We start from the raw sequence: 15,544 nt of genomic DNA on the forward strand, positions 1-15,544 counted from the left end.
GGGAGGAGGAAAGTAATGAGTTCGGTTTTGAGCTCATTGAATTTGGGTCTAGTGTTCTTTCTGCTGCACTGTATTGTAGTGCAATGACCCATCCTCCCACTCAGTGAGGCACATGTGGGGGCCAAAAGGGGAATCCACAGAAGGGGGTACTTAGGCAACGATCAGCCCTTTTGCATTGACCAGAGCTCAGCAGCTACACCATCACAGTCTACTTCATGGGCTTTGTGGATCCCTGATGATGGTAGAGCTTTCGGTCCTAATATAGAGCTCCATAGAGGGAATCTGCACAGACCAGATCATAAAGAGTGGGTTTACATATATCTTCATAGGTTGTAACTGCATATTGCCAAACTTTTCTACCATCACCACAACTCCCTACCCCCTCACTGTGTCAACTGTAAATGTTCATGAGGTTCTTGCCCTGGTGAGAAATGGGCAGATCCATCAGGAACAGAGATATCTGGGTGCATGGTCACATATAGCTAGCAGTTGGGTGGGGAGTGAGGGAGGATCTTATTGAGCAAAGAAGAATGTGGCTCCCTAACTGGCACTACAGAAAGTTCTGAGACTCATAAACACAGTCAGTCCTAAATGCCCCATTGGCACTAAGGCAGAAGAGGAAACCCTGCCTTCCTCAAACACACACACACACACACACACACACACACACACACACACACACACACACACACACACAACAAAGCCTTTTCCAACTTCTTTCCTTCTCCGAAGTTGTCTTGTGTCTGCTTTTCAATTCCATTGCATGAATATGGGGTGAGGAGGAGATGACAGATAGGTGATAATAAGAGGAAAACATTCATCATAAGGATGTATATTCCATTAAAACAAATTTCCACATTTGTCATTTCTGAAATATATGTATCACTCTCTGCATTTTAAAATTAATCACTTTTGGGTCAGGAGGTAAACAATATGTTTCTTCACGAGTTCTTTGGAATTCATGGTGATAACTGTATTGATAAGAGTTTTTAAGTCTTTTAAAGTTGTTTTTTTAATTTTTGCTACAATGCTATAGTGATGTTGCTGTGATTTTATCAATTTTTCTCATATTTCTGTTCACTTGGCTCCACATCAATTCTCAGAAGTCCCTCCAATTTCCTCAGAAACTGTCCATTTTGTCACCTTTTTACGGCACAATAATTTCATTCATTCCCAGTCCACATTTTGTATAACTATTTCTCAAAAGGAGAATAGGCCTTCAGCTCAAATATTTAGCTATGATACAACTGCTGTATACATTTCTGTACACATCATTTTCCTTTTTATAGTAGTGGTATAGGTGGATTCAAGGGTATGAAAATTTTCGTAACTTTCTGAACATATTTCCAAATCACTTTCTGGAATGGTTGCACCTTTTAGCTATTGAGGAATGGTTATGTATCTTGAATATTAGACCTTCATGAGAGAATCTTGCTGCAAAGAGTCTTCCCATTTACCTGTTTCCCTTCTAAGTTTAACTATGTTAGATTTGTTTGTGCAAAAAATTTTTTAAATTTTATATAAGCAAAATTGCCTGTCTTATATGATCCTTCTTATCTCTTATTTAGTCATGAACTCTTCCCCATCCATAGATCTGAGAGGTATTTTTTTCTTGCTCCTCTAATTTAGGATCTTTATGATGTGACTTTTCATATTTATTTATATATTCATTTGGAGTTAATTTTGGTATATGATATGAGATTTTGGTTGGACTGATGTACAATTTCCAGGCAATTTTTGTCAAATGGTATGAGTCCTTCTCCAGCAACAAGGCTCATTGTATTTTTCTAACATTGCTACTATATTTGTTTCCTTCTGTATATTATTTATCCACTCTGTTTCTCTCTCTCTCTCTCTTTCTCTCTCCCTCCTTTCCTCTCCCTCTCCCTTTGTCTGTGTGTGTGTGTGTGTGTGTGTGTGTGTGTGTGTGTCCCCTCTCCCTCCTTTCCTCCCTTCCCTCTACTAGGATCAAATTGCTTTGAAGATTGCTACTTTGTAGTTAAATCTGAGATATGGTACTAATAGATACTCTTCCTTCTCATATTTTTCATTATTACCCTTGAGGTTCTTGACCATTTGTTCTTTCATATAAATTTTGTTATTATTTACTGGTTCTGTAAATTTTGAAAAGAATGCCATTATCATAACAAAACTTCTTGACTTATGGAATGAAACAATATATAAACTGCTGTCCAGTGATAAAGGTTTTCCATACCTTAGGGTTAGTGAAATAATGCACAAGTAGCTTTCTTACCTTTTAATATTGTTGACAGTATTCAAATGCTAAAAGATATAACACGGAAGATGATCTCCCCAGGTCAGAACACGTTACTGAGGAAGAACAGAGAATAACCACAAGTAAGAAAGAGAGAAGCAACTCAGCCATAACTGAAAAGACATTCAACTGTGGGTGCAACTGGTGATGAAAGAAAAGTTCAATGCTATAAAAATCAATAGTGCAATGAAACCTGGAATGTAAGCACTATGAACCAAGGTGAGCTGGATGTAGTCAAACAGGAGATGGAAAAATTAAACATCAGGGCATCAGTGAACTTAAACTGAGGAGAATGGGTGAATTTAATTCAGGTAGTCACTACATATACTACTGTGGGCAAGAATTCCTTAGAAGAAATAGAATAACCCTCAGAGTTAATAAAAAGGTAAGAAAAGCAGTACTGTGGTACAATCTCAAAAATGACAAATGATATCTGTTCTGTTCAAAGCAAACCATTCAACCTCACAGTAATACAAATCTACTTTCCAACCACTGATGCCAAAGAGGTCAAAGTTGATCAGTTCTATGAAAACCTAGAAATAACATTAAAAAAAAAAAAGATGTCACGTTCATTATAGGGGATTGGAATGCTTACATAGGCATCAAAAAATAATTGGAATAACAGGCAAATTTGACCTTGGAGCATAAAATGTAGCAAAACAGAGACTAATATAGTTTTAGCAAACACTCTTTTTCAATGACCCAAAAAGAGACTCTACATATAGACATCACCAGATGATCAATAAGGAAATCAGATTGATTTACTTTGCAGTCAAGGGTGGAGAAACTCTAAACAATCAGTTAGAACAAGACCTGGACCTGACTGTGGTTCAGATCATGAGTTCCTTATTGCAAATTTAGACTTAAATTTAAGTAGGGAAAACCATTAGGTATGACCTAGATAACATCTCTTATGAATATGTAGCGGAAGTCATGAAAAAATTTAAAGGATTAGATCTGGTAGATAGAATACCTAAAGAAATATGGACAGAGGTTTGCAATATTTGCAGGAGGCAACAACAACACCAAGAAAAATCCCAAAGAAAAAGAAAAACAAGAAAGCAAAATGACTGTCTGATGAGGCTTTGAAAATGGCTGAGAAAAGAAGGAAAGGGAAAGGGAAAGGAGCAAGGAAAAGACATACCAAACTGAATGCAGAATTCCAGAGAACAGCAAAAAGAGATAAGGTTTTCCTAAATGACCAATGCAAAGAAATAGAAGGAAATGATAGAATGGAAAAGATGAGATCTCTTCAGGAAAACTGGAGATATCAAGGGAATGTTACGTACCAAAATGGCAAGAATATACAGAAAAACAGTATAAGACAGAACTGTCACCACAATGATGTGGTCACTAATGTAGAGCCAGACATCCTGGAGAGTGAAGTCAAGTGGGCCTTAGGAAGTCTTGCTAATAATAAGGTTAGTGGAGGTAACAGGATTCCAGCTGAACAATTTAAAATCCTAAAAGATGATGTTGATAAAGTGTTGCATTCAGTTTGGCAGCAAATTTAGAAAACTAAACAGTGGCCACTGGGTTGGGAAGGTCAGTTTATATCCTAATCCTAAATGACAATGCCAAAAAAATGTTCAAACTATCAAACAATTGTACTCATCTCACATGTCAGCAAGGTTATACTTAACTCTGTAAGATAGGCTTCAGAAATATGTGAGCCAAGAATTAAGTGCAGGCTGGTTTTCAAAGAGGCAAAAGAACTAGAGACCAAATTGCTAACATTCACTGGATTATGGAGAAAGCAAGGGAGTTCTAGGGGAAAAAGTCTAATTTTGCTTCATCTACTATACTGAAAGCCTTTTAGTGGATTACAATAAATTGTGGCAAGTCCTCAAAGAGATGGGAATAACAGATCATTTATTTGTCTCCTAAATCATTTGTATGTGGATCAAGAAGCAACATTTAGAGAAGTGGCGTCACAACGGCAGACTTGCTCAGACTTGCTTGAGGTGTCCCCCAAACCCATTCAAATATCTGTAAAATTGACTGTAAATAATTCTAGAGCAGCAAAACCTACAAATGAGAGAGTGAAACAAATTTCCAGCCCAAGAAAACCTGGAAGGTTGACAGAAAAGGTCTGTTGCACCAATCTGAGAGAAGAGCACAGTTCAGCATGGGCCATAGACCAGACCCTAGCAAACCTGAGGAAGGCCTCAGGACACTGAGTCACTGGCAGCTGTGGTGTATTCCACACTTCAAAACCCACAAATGCCAAAGACAACTTAGAAGGTCAGTAGAAAAAGTCTGTTGGACTTGCCCGAGAGAAGAGCCTGGTCTGGCCCCACCCCCAGAGTAGCTTCTGCATTGGCAGAAGGAATGTCTGCTTCCAGAGCTCTCAATACATAGATTGTGGGAGGATTGAGTGGCTGATCAGAGGGGGATTTCAGGGATTTCTTTGCTGGCACTGAGGCAGGATTCTCTTTCTTTGCCTGTGCTTGGATCTGGGTCATAGTCTTGGGTGGTGGTTCTGGAGCAAGGAGGAGTGCTGGTGTAGTAGAGCTTATGGCCCTGGAGAGGGAATCTTCCTCACAGTTGCAAGGCAGAAAAGAGTACTTATGATCATTCACAGACCAGAGCACAGGCCAAGAGAGGAGTAAACATCTCTCCTTTGATCATATCACTTTGGAAGAACTGAAAATTTTATAGATCCCTAGAAATATCTCTGAAAACAGCTGCACAAAATTCCTGAAGACTGGGACAATACATTCTTCACACTGGAAACAGAGTCCTACCTTTAACAAAGAGCTAAGAAGTCAAGTAATTGCCTAGCAAAATGAGCAAACAGAAGGGGAAAAAATCAGACTATGGAATCTTACTTTGGTGACAAGGAAGATCAAAATATACAACCAGAAGAAAACAACAAAGTCAAAGCTCCTACATCCAAACCCTCCAAGAAAAATATGAAAATCCAAGAATATGAAAAAAAAGAAAAATATGAGTCACAGGCCATGGAAATGTAGAGTACGGTCTGCATCTCTTCATGGCCTGGTGATGTGGTGAAGAAGAAAGACACAGGAGATGGGAGAAGAAAGACCAACTCCATTTATTGATCTGTAGGTCTGGGTATTTATAGACAGGAACTGCAAGCCTACGTGACATTTTGCTTGTCTCCTGCCACAGTGATTTAATCAGTCTTATCTTAAAGACTGTGAGCCTAGAGGGCATCCATTTTACATATCCCTTGTTTTCTGTAATTCTCTTGTTTGTCTCATGGGGACAGCAACATCTGGGGGGCTTGGAGAGTCATTCCGGATGATAATGAGCACAGTCTCAAAGAACAGTTTCCCTGAAGGTCTATCCTGATCTTGTCAACTGCACTCCACCCTGGCCCTCAACATGGAAAGCTCAAAAAGGATTTTGAAAATCAAGTAAGAGAAGCAGAGGAAAATTTTGGGAGAGAAATGAGAGTAATGCAGGAAAATCATGAAAAACAAGTCAATGGGGCCTGAACTGTGTTGGCTGGGTTGTCATAGGCATAGAGCCAAGGTAGCAGCAGCCATGGCGGGGACCCTGGTATGGAAAACAGCTAACTATGTCCAGAACAAGGATTTTTCAAACTACTTGATGAGTACACCCTTTTGGGGAACAGCAACCAATCAGGGGCTCCCCATCAATGATATGAAGAAATCTCAGAGATCGTTAGTGGCAGAATGACATTTGCCCATTGTTGTTATTCTTTAACATTTGTGAGATTCACCTACAAGGTACAGTCTTGGAACTGGCTCCTCCTTGCATGCCATGGCACAAATGAAGTAGCCCAGCTCACCCAGGGAGGATGGCTCATCAAATACAAAATGAGTAAAAAAGTCTCTGCATAATAATGGGAGGAGGCTTGTATCTGCTGCAAGGACAGCATTTCCAGCCACAGCTGCTGAGTCACAGATTCCATCACACATGGTCTTGCTAAGCAAGATAGCAACGTCTTTTCATTAGCCAAAATTATTTCTTTAGAAAGAAAGAGCTGAGAACACCTAAAATAACTCTTTGCTGCCTTCCAAATGCTTAATGTATTTTCTCTTTTTAAAGAATAATTCAAATTATGCAACTAATTTAATGGTCTTAGTGATGGTTTTAATTTTAATAATATGTATATTAACTTTGATCATGAAATTCATCTTATAAAAAACTGAAGAGAATAAAGCTTATAACTTTGAGCACTTTGGTACACAGAAAATTTGGTTTGTTCTGTAATAGTAACAGGTCAATTAGTGGTAGCTGACCACATACAAAAAATTTATTTCCAGTGAAGCAATTTTTTGAAACAGTTATCTGTGTAACTTCCATGCAGTATGTACAATCAGAATGTTATAACTTAATTTCAATAAATCAGTGAAATATTAAAAAAAAGTCAATAGCTTGCTAAAGGTGACCCAAAAAATGGTGAAGAAAATAAAGTCTTAAAAAATAACCCAGAGGGCAAAAGATGTCTAAAAGCCAATGAGGAGAAGAATGCCTTAGAAAGGAACATTGGTCAAATGGAAAAAGAGGTCCAAAAGCTCACTGAAGAAAGTAATTTCTAAAAAATTAGAATGGAGCAAATGAAAGCTAATGACTTTATGAGAAATCAAGAAATTATAAAGCAAAACCAAAAGAATGAAAAAATAGAAGAAAATGTGAAATATCTCATTAGAAAAAACAACTGACCTGGAAAATAGATCCAGGAGAGATAGTTTAAAACTTATTGGACTACCTGAAAGTCATGGTCAAAAAAAGAGCGTAGACAAGAAACTATCAAGGAAAACTGCCCTGATGTTCTAGAATCAGAGGATAAAATAGAAATTGAAGGAATCCACCAGTCACCTCCTGAAAGAAATTCCCAAAAGAAAACTCCTAGGAATATTGTAGCCAAATTCCAAAGTTCCCAGTACAAAGAGAAGGGAATGGCAGAGGATAAGATGGATAGATAGTTTCATAAAAGCAATAACCATGAGATTGAACAGACTTTGGGAGATAGTGGAGAACCGAAGGACCTGCCATGCTATAACAAGGTTACAAAGATCACTAAACAATAACAAAGTGTTGTCTTACTGATTTTTTTCAATGTTCTGGGGATTTTCTGAGTGATGCATAAGAACAGAATTTAATTTGCAAGTCTCAGATACATTCTCTCAAAACAGAAGAGTAATCTTATTTTTTCAAAGTTTTGTGCCCCATTATAGCTTTTTTCCTCCATCAAGATGTAGATTCAAGATGGCATTCTTTGACAAAATAAGCTGGTTTCATCTACCCTAAAGATTTGCTCCAGTAAATAGGGACCTTCATCTATTATTTTTTGCAGGTACCCTGTGAACTTCTTTTTATTTCATTATCTGCATTAGCAGCCTCTCCTGTCACTTGCACATTACAAAATCCTGCATGATTTTTAAATCGTACAAACCAAGGAAATACTTAACAGAGTGAAGGTATTAGAATTAAGAGGAATTGGGGAAGCTTCCATAAGTTTCAGAGAAGGTAAGGAGACTGGAAAGAGGGGAGGGAACTAGGTCATGAAGGGCTTTGACTGTCAAATAGAGCATTTTTTTATGCTATAGGCAGCAGAAGTCATTGAAATTACTGAATAGGGGAGATGACGTCATCAGATCATTTTAGTGTCTGAATGGAAGATGCATTGGAGTGGAAAAAGACTTGAGATAGACCATTACAATAATCCAGGTGTGAGGTGATGAGGGTCTGTACCAGTGTAGGAGCATTGTCAGAGGAAAGAAGAGGATACATACATTCAGTAGATGTAGCAAGTTAAAACAACAGTCTTTGGCAACAGATTGGATATGGGAAATGAGAGAGAGTGAGAAGTCCAATCCCTGGTATAGAACCAACCAGATAATAGTATATAATATTTTTAATATGTTGTTGTGGCTTGCTTGATAATATTTTAATTTAAAATTTTGCAAATATATTCATTAGGGATATTGACCTATTATTTCCCCTCTCTGTTATCTCTCCCTGGTTTGGATATAAAGACTATACTATATTTGTATCACAGAAAATGGAAGGGTGCTTTCTTTCCTCATTATTAGAAACAGATAATGCATTATCAGAATTGATTTTTCTTTGAATGTTTGACAAAATTCAATTGTAAGTCCATCTAGCACTGGAGTTTTTCGTTTGGTAATTTATTTATGGCCTGTTTAATTACCCCTCCCCCCCATCACTGGGTTATTTGAGCTCCTAAAGGGCAAGGATGCTATGATTTTTGCCTTTCTGCCACCAGTGTTTAGCATAGGCCTTGCACATAACAAATGTTCAATAAATATTTTCTGCATTGCAGAGGGATAATATTTTAAATGATTTTTGTCTTGTGAAATATGTAATGGAATGAGAGAGGACCCTCAAAAAGGTGACAGGCTGTCTCAGTCTCCTGTTATAGGCAACTACGATATGTTACCACAACTAAGAAGCCAAAGGAAGGTACCTAAAAGCTAGGGAATGCAAGAAAATAATGAATGATATTTATCTACATATTCATCAACATATGTATGCATAAGTTATCTTTTCAGACCTAGACAGATCTAACCAAAAGATAAACATGGAAGAAGTTAAGGATCTGAATAGAGCTGTAGAAAACTTAGAGACTGTATATGTGTGTGTATATATGTATGTATATATATACATATATACACACACATATGTGTATATACACATAGTATGTAAGATATTATGTATATAATATACTTACATAAAGAGCTTTAGAAAAATTTAGAGACTATATATAAGCTATATAATCTCTAATTTTTACATATAAATTATATAATCTCTAATTATATATACATTATATATTTAAAATAGAGAGCTTTAAAAAATTAGAGATTGTACATATAATCTGTATGATCTCTAGTTTATATATATTGTATTTTATTAAACTGTATAGTATATATAATTATATTGTTAAATTATGTATTATATGTAGACCTAATTAAAAGAGAAAGGAAATTATATTACGCTTAAAGACACCATTGATAACAGTTTATCAGCACCCAAGAGAATACAAAACAATGCTAAGCACAGACCACACATAAAGTGAAAAGAACTTGGCAATGACATATACCACAAGTTCAGAAAGCTAAACTGAAAGAATGAGAAAATAAAAAAGAATCCTGCTATAAAGAACTATTATTATTGGTACCTGAGATGCAAAACCAGAAGAGAATGACTCCAAAATATCCTTAAACAATGTCTCAAAGAAAAACACAACTTGGTTCCAAATGGATACATGAGCTAGATATAAAATATGTATATTTATTAGAATTTATATATATATATATATGCATATATATATATATATATATATATACACACATACACACATGAGTTAGTCCTATCATAAACAAATTGGACAAAGAAAGAAGAACTTATATTTCAGACCTACAAATAGGGAAAGAGATCACGACACTATAAGAAACATGGAAGGTCACACAAGCAAAAATGAACAATTGTGATTAAATATCTTTTACACAATCAAATATAACATAGTAAAAATGAAAAAGAATGTAAGTAAGTGGGTGCATCTTTTCAATAAGTTACTCTAATAAAGATCTCATTTCCAGGATATATAAGGAGCTGATTCAAATTTATAAGAGTAAGTCATTCCTCAATAGATAAAAAGTCAAAGGGTAGAAACAGGCAGTTTTTAAAGGAAATTGAAGCTATCAACATAAAAAAAAATGCTCTAAATCACTAATAATCAGAGAAAGGCAAATTAAAATAAATTTGAGGTTCCACCTTACTCTCATCCAACTAGCCAGGATGACAAAAGTGGAAATGACAGATGTCAAAGGTGTTGTAATTTGGTCTGGTTATTCTGGAAAGCAATTTGGAACCATGCCCAAAACGCTACCAAATTGCCCATAGTCTTTGACCCAACCATATCATTATTAGGTCTTAATCCCAAAGAGATCAAAGTTCAACTTCTTTGAGTTTGTTTTGCTTTTAAAACTAATCTCTCCTTTAATCTCTCTCTCTCTCTCTCTCTCTCTCTCTCTCTCTCTCTCTCTCTCTCTCTCTCTCTCTCTCTCTCTCTCTCTCGATTTCCTCTTTTTCCTTCTCTTTCCCTTCCAGTTTCTGCTTGAGTGAAATGTATTTATCCAGCTGTATATATATCTTCTTCCCTCTTTTTGACCAGTTCAAATGAAAGTAAGCCTCAAGTATTCATTCCCTCCACCCTTTCTTGTTTATATAGTCTATTTACACACATTATGACCAAAACATAATAAAACCACTTCCATGCCTCCACTCTAATTTGAATTTTCTGATGATACTAAGATTCTGTGGAGATACTTGCATCATATTTTATGTGAGTCAAAAAAACCATTTATTTATTAAGTGCTTACTACGTTCCTGGTACTATGCTAAGTACTAGAGTGTTATTAGAATATAAATACTTCTTCTTTATTTAGTCTCTCATGACTGTCCAGCTGTACATTTTTTTCTCTTGTCTTCTTTGTTTATTTTAAACTTTCTACTCACCTCTGACGAAAAGAAAAGAAATTAGATAATCTATAAATGAGTTTTTGCAACCCCTCCAAAAAAAGTAACCTTAAAGTCAGATGGACTTAAAAAAATTCCGTCAAACATTCAAAGAAAAATTAATGCCATTATTATACAAGCTATTTGAAAATACAGGAAAAGAATGGGTCACACCAAATTCTTTCTATAAAAAAAATGTGGCCTTGATATTCAAACCTGGGTCAGTCAAAACAGTGAAAGAAAGCTATAGGTCAATATATGTGATGAATATTGACGCAAAAAATTTTAAATAAAATATTATTAAGGAGAATATACAAAGTTGATTCGATATTGGTGAAACTATTAACATAATATATCATATTAATAATAAGAATAGCAATAATCATATGATTATAGTAGTCAATGCAGAAAAGGCCCTTGACAAGATACAACATCCATTTCTAGTTAAAATGGAAGAAAACAGGAAAAATTCTTCTCTCAACATGATAAAAATATCTATCGGCAACAAAGAGCCAGCACTTACATAATGAGAATAAATTATAGACCTTTCCAATAAGACCATGGGTAAAACAAAGATGTTCGTTAATACCACTGCACTTGATATGCTTCTAAAAATACTAGCTATAACAGTATGTCAAGAAAAAGAAATTGAGGAAATGAGCATAGGTGAAGATGAAACAAAATGATCCCTTTTTTTTGTAATTTTATGGAGGTTTACACACTGGCTACAATGTAGAAATCCAGAAAAATAAAATAAAAATGAATGCTATGTAATTATAATGACAAAACTTGATTCTAGGAAAGACTTGAAAACTCTTGCTTAATTTTAGGCTATGGAGATGGAATATTGAAAACTGTATATTTCCAGATACAATGAATGTGTTGCTTGATTTTTACTGAACATTTTTTCCTTTTTCTTTTTTGATATTTATTACTAGAAAAATGGCTTGCTGAGTAGATGATGTCAAAGAAATATTTGGAAATAATGATGATATAAAAACAAAAGAAAAAAGATTTTGAATTATTATTTTTGTTTCCAAATTCTCTCCCTCCTTCCCCTGCCTATTAAGAAGGCAAGAAATACTGTTCCCATTGTACATATGAAATCATAGAAAACATCTTTATATTAATCATGCCCCCCACCTCAAAAAAAGGCAAAAATAATAAAGAAATGAAAAACAAAGCCTTCCATCTATGCTCTGAGTCCATCAGTTCTCTATCCAGAGGTGGAGTTCTGGTGGATCCTAATATTGACCAGATTCACAGTTAATTATCTTTACAACATTACTGTGTACATATTCTTCTGGTTCTGCTCATTTTACTTTGCATCAGCTCATATATGTCTTTATAGATTTTTTTAAACCATCCCCTTGGTCATTTTTTACAATACAATAATATTCAATTACACTAATATACTGTAACTTTTTTTTAGCTATTCCCCAATTGATAAACATTCTCTCAGTTTCTAATTTTTGGACACCACAAAAAGAACTGCCATAAATTTTTTGTATGTATGCATCCTTTCCCTTTTTCTTTGATTTCCTTCGGAATATAGACCTAGTAGTAGAATTGCTGGGTCAAAGGGTATTCCCAGTTTTATAGACTTTCGGGCAAAGCTCCAAATTGTTCTCCAGAATGGTTGGACTAGTTCATAGCTCCACCAACAGTACATTAGTGTATCTACTTTCCCACATCCCTTCCAGCATTTGTCATTTTCATTTTCTGTCATATCATTGATTTGAGGTGATGCCTCTGAATGGTTTTAATTTGTTTCTCTATTAGTGATTTAGAACATTTTTTCATGATTATTAACAGCTTTGAGTTTTTCTGCTGAAAGCTGTTTATTTATATCCTTTGACTTTTTATCAATTGGAGAATGACTCATTTTTATAAATTTGGCCCCATTTCTAAATTTTTGAGAAATGAAACTTTCATCAGAGAAACTTGCCACAAGTTTTACCCATCCGTCTCCTGCTTTTTTTCTAATTTTGACTGCATTAGTTTTGTTTGTGCAAAAACTTTTTTTAATAAAAATTATCTATTTTACCTCCAGTGACCTGTCTCCTGTCCATAGATCTGACAGGTAATTTTTTATATACTGTCTTAACTTGCTTATGATAATTGTCCTTCATGTCTAAATCGTGAACCCACTTTGAGCTTACCATGGTACACAGTGTGAGATGTTAGGCTATGCTTGGTTTCTGCCAGACTACTTTCTAGTTTTCCCAACAGTTTTTGTCTTATGATGGGTTTTTTATCTGAAAAAAAGAAAAGAAAAGAAATGTATCAATATACAGCCTAAATTTAACAAAAAGGTTTAGTGGAGAGATCTCTGGGCTGGAAATCTGAGAACTCATTCTGACTTGACTCATTGTAACGTCACTGGTATATGACATTTACACACTGTTCTGCTAGGTTTCCTGCTGTGTAAGAAAGAGGATACTTTGGCTCGTGTGTGTGTGTGTGTGCGTGTGTGTGTGTGTGTGTGTGTGAGCAGTTGCTGTGTAAGGGTCCCCTTTTATATTTTTTATTGTTAGGAAATAGGGAGCCCTTAACCTTTCATGGTCCTGCTTCCTCAGATTCAAAAGACAGAACTACAGCACTACAAAGTTGGAAAGGCCCTCAGAGGACCCAACAAATAACTGATAGAGAATCTCCTCTAGAGCATCCCCAGAAAATGACCATCTAGCCATTGCTTGAAGTAATTGAGTGAAAGGGAACCCAAGCAGCCCATTGCACTTTGGGATGGCTTTAATTGTTGGGAAGTTTTTCCTTATATAAATTATCCATTTCCTTATGTAAAGCCTAAATTTGCCTCTCTGCAATTTACCATTCTTGTTCCTAGGTCTTGCCTCTGTAGAAAGCAGAACAAACCCATATGACAGCCTTTCAAATATTTAAAGATAATTATAATACCTACCTCACTCCCTTTCTTTCCTACCAAGATTTTTCTTCTTTAGATTAAGTATCTCTAGTTTCTTCAACCAATTGTCATGTAACATGGTCTCTAGTTCCCTCACTAGCCTGGCTACCTTTAATGTGGACATGCTCTTTCTTATGTCCTTCCTAAAAGATGGCACCTAGAACTAAACACAGTATCCAGATATAGTCTGATCAGGGGAAAAAATAGAGTGGAATGATCACCTCCCCTGTTCTAGACATTATTCTTTTAACTCAACTTGATTGTCTGAATTGTTTTCTTTTTCACTGCAGGTGTTATTTAGCCATGCCTCTCAGAAAGACTTATGAACTCAATTCCCCCAATCCAAGAATAAAACATGTTAGCCTATTGAGATCTTTTTGGACCTTGACTTTGTCATCAAACATTATCTATCCCTCCCAGCTTTGTGTCATCTTCATATTTCAAATCTGACAAATGTTAAGAATGAGCTGATTGAGTAAATCAATCAAGTCACTCCATTCCACTTGAAAATAATATGTTCAATCAGGCATAGACTAAGCACAAAAAGTCTTTCAAATTGCAGTTATATTGCATAAGAATGATATTTGGATAAGCCAAGGAAACTTGTCGACACTCTAGAGGCTGGAGTAATTGTAATTCCAGTAATTCCAGTAAACTGGAATAATTCCAAAAGTTGGAGCAAGTATGGCATAGCAGTAATCCTGTTGAGAAGGAACCCCTTAGGGGGAAGAGGAAAAGAAGCCTCACATAAGTTTTCTCCCGTCTTCCCTTCCCTTGGTTTAGTCAGAGGATGACTTTGTGAGCTTCAAAGGATCCAGAGGAATTGGAATTTCCCATTTTCCCATTAACATTTTAGCATCATTCCTCCAGTTCATCAAAAGCTGGCAGCAGTGTCTGCTTTGGAATGCAAGGGCATAGATTCATGTTACTTAGCAGGAACCTTTGTAGCATGCCAAGAATGTGAGAAAAGGATCTCCCTTAAAGAGGCTCTGTGAATTACCTCTTTGCCCTATGTACCCTCAAAGTTTGAGACCATTTTCCCCAGGACTGTGAATGTAATTGTGGAAAAGTTTGCCACAGACTTGTGAGTGGATGTTTTCTAAACAATTGCCTTTACTGTATTCCCTTGACAAATGCTTCTTTCTAAGAGCTATTTAAGACTGGCTAACCAAATTATCAATTTATAATTTTGGGACAAGGCACACCAGTAGAGGTTCAAGCCATTGGCATTACAGGAGAACCACCCCAAATCCTCAAGAGATACTCTTAAATTCGTGAGAAATATATCTGAGGAACTTGGCTCAACCATCATGAATTAAGATAAGGATGCCTCAGAGTTTACAATGGTTTCACAAGCATGCCTTCTATGGCTTCATAAAAATTATTGATAAAAATGACAAAGAATGCAGAACCAAGAAGAGATTTCCAGAGCACTCTAGGAGAGACATCTTTCTAAGTTAAGAATGACCCATTAATGATTGCCCTTAAGCTTCAGTCACTGACAGTTTTGATTTTTGTCTAACTGTACCTTCATCTAGCCTACATTTCTCCATATTTTCCATAGGGATAGGATGAAAGACCTTCAAGTGCCTTGCTAAAGTTGATAGATACTTTGTCCATGACATTCTTGAAGCTACCAATCTAATCACATTGCCCAGGCAAAGGAAATGAGATTAATCTAGAATGATCTATTATTGAAGAAACTATGCTTGCCTTTCAAATACTTGCAAGTTTAGTAGAAGCTTAATCTCTCTGCATCTGCATTAAGTATTGTCATACTACTCCAGGCATTGAAGAGAGTGTGTGAGTGTGTGTATTCAGTGAAACTCAACAAGCATTTATTAAATTCCTACTTAAGCAAGGTACTG

The 15,544-nt window shown here is 35.9% G+C and overlaps 1 pseudogene; it reads left to right on the forward strand.

Moving 5' to 3' along the window:
* The first annotated feature begins 5,788 nt into the window (after positions 1–5,788).
* LOC140525756 (mitochondrial pyruvate carrier 1 pseudogene) lies at positions 5,789–6,108 on the forward strand (annotated as a pseudogene).
* Positions 6,109–15,544: the final 9,436 nt, after the last annotated feature.

This window comes from Notamacropus eugenii, chromosome 1, assembly GCF_028372415.1.
Source record: "Notamacropus eugenii isolate mMacEug1 chromosome 1, mMacEug1.pri_v2, whole genome shotgun sequence".
Taxonomy (NCBI): Eukaryota; Metazoa; Chordata; class Mammalia; order Diprotodontia; family Macropodidae; genus Notamacropus; species Notamacropus eugenii.